The following is a 1,944-nucleotide window of genomic DNA, read 5'->3' on the forward strand; positions in this document are numbered from 1 at the left end:
ACATCACGGTGCTCTAAGTCGTCCCGTCATTTCCTCTTCACTACTTCATGGTCACAATGCAATGCATTCTAAATCAGAGTCAAATGTAAATGTATTAATCAAACACATGATCGGCCCATCCTTAAGCCATCTCCCGACAAGGAATGCTTCTCGTGGGACCCGATAGTACGTCAACCGTACATGCTCAAGGTAACATCTCAATCACTACAACCCAGCACCGAATAATCTTGGACGGTCACATGACCAAGCCTCTTACGGTCAGATATCATGTATCCTTACTAGGGTACCCCCTAGTTCACAACCTCAAGTCGGATACTTGCCCAACAAGGCATACACACAAACAATGCTTTCATACTTTTGTGGAGTCATGCTTCTTATCTAAGCCATGATCTCATTTCACAACCTTTATATCACAACACACCCTATCTGAGTTCATCACATTGTTCCTCAAATAAACTGAAGCTTTCCTCGCCCAGGTGAAGGTACTATCGCCCAAGCGAGGCCTCTTCTCGCTTAAACGAGACATCTCTCGCCCAAGCGAGAGAGTTCTAGGGGCTCATTAAAATCATGGGCGTTCTCGCCCAAGCGAGGCCCTTACTCGTCCAAGCGAGGCCTCTTCTAGCTCAAGCGAGACATCTCTCGCCCAAGCGAGAGAGTTCCAGGGGCTCATTAAAATCCTGGGCGTTCTCGCCCAAGCGAGGCCCTTACTCGCCCAAGCGAGATTCTGTCGCCCAAGCGAGGGAATTCCAGAACCAATACTTCCCCTCGCCCCGTCCCTCGCCCAGTCCTGGCCCAAGCGAGACTGTGCTCACCCAGGCGAGAGTTTCTCGCCCAAGCGACAAGGACTTGGACAGAATACCTATTTTGCCCTTTTCGACAACTGAAACACATTTAAACATGGTTTTTCAAACACCTGCACCCAGAAAAGTTCCCAACAACATTCATATACAATATTCAACACATTTCATCAACAATCATATCTATTCAAAACCATTCAAACATAAAAATCTTGGGTTTCTTAAAACCCAAGTTAACTCCAAAACCTTTGGGATGGCTTAGGACGGGTGTCATATTCGAACACCACTATGTCACGATGTGTTCTCTCTCACCTTAATGAATCGTGCTTTAACTCGTCAACTAAGGGTGGTTTGGTTTTCAAGGTTCGAACACCGAAATCTTCGTAACTACCAAAATAAAAATCCGTTAGTTTCCGATATTTCTAAAATCGTTACTAAAATACTTAACATCATTTCTCTTTTTCCCCATCGTGGTCATACATCCCTTTCATCCATCGGGTCCAACATCACATGTTATTGACCATCCTTTTTCATTGAAAGTTCGTTCATGATTTCCATCCCTTTTAAAGGTACGGTTTTTAGTAAAACTACATATTCCGATTTAAGACATCATTTGATAATCTTACCATTTTAAAGTAAGTTATTCAAAGTATCCTTTAAGAGTTTTATGAGGCATCCATGTATTCATAAACCTTAACATCATTTTTAACAAAAGTTTCTATTGTTCCAAGCCATTGTTTAAGGCTAAAAACAACTAGAAATACATATATTCTCATTTTTCCAAAACACTTCCTAAAGTTTCCTTTGATTTCATCATCATCCCCTTTGCTAAAACAACCAAATAAATGTAATAAAACATTATAACAACTCCATGAACACAAGTTGTTCATGGTTTCAACAAAATATTTTCATAAGTTCAAGAACATCATCATTTTCGGTTTTGAGAAGAAAATGAGTTAGAAAGCGTTTTAGAAAATTTCAACGGTTGAATATGTTCTTGACATACTCATGAACAACATACTTAAATCTCATCAACATCCATTGGTTGAATGTTGAGAGATCAATGTTTGAAGATGGAAGAAGAAAATGAGAGAATGAGAGAATGAGAGAAAAGGAAGAGAGGATTTTTACCTCTTCTTTGAAAATG

The sequence above is a fragment of the Lupinus angustifolius genome, chromosome LG01 (genome assembly GCF_001865875.1).
Source record: "Lupinus angustifolius cultivar Tanjil chromosome LG01, LupAngTanjil_v1.0, whole genome shotgun sequence".
Taxonomy (NCBI): Eukaryota; Viridiplantae; Streptophyta; class Magnoliopsida; order Fabales; family Fabaceae; genus Lupinus; species Lupinus angustifolius.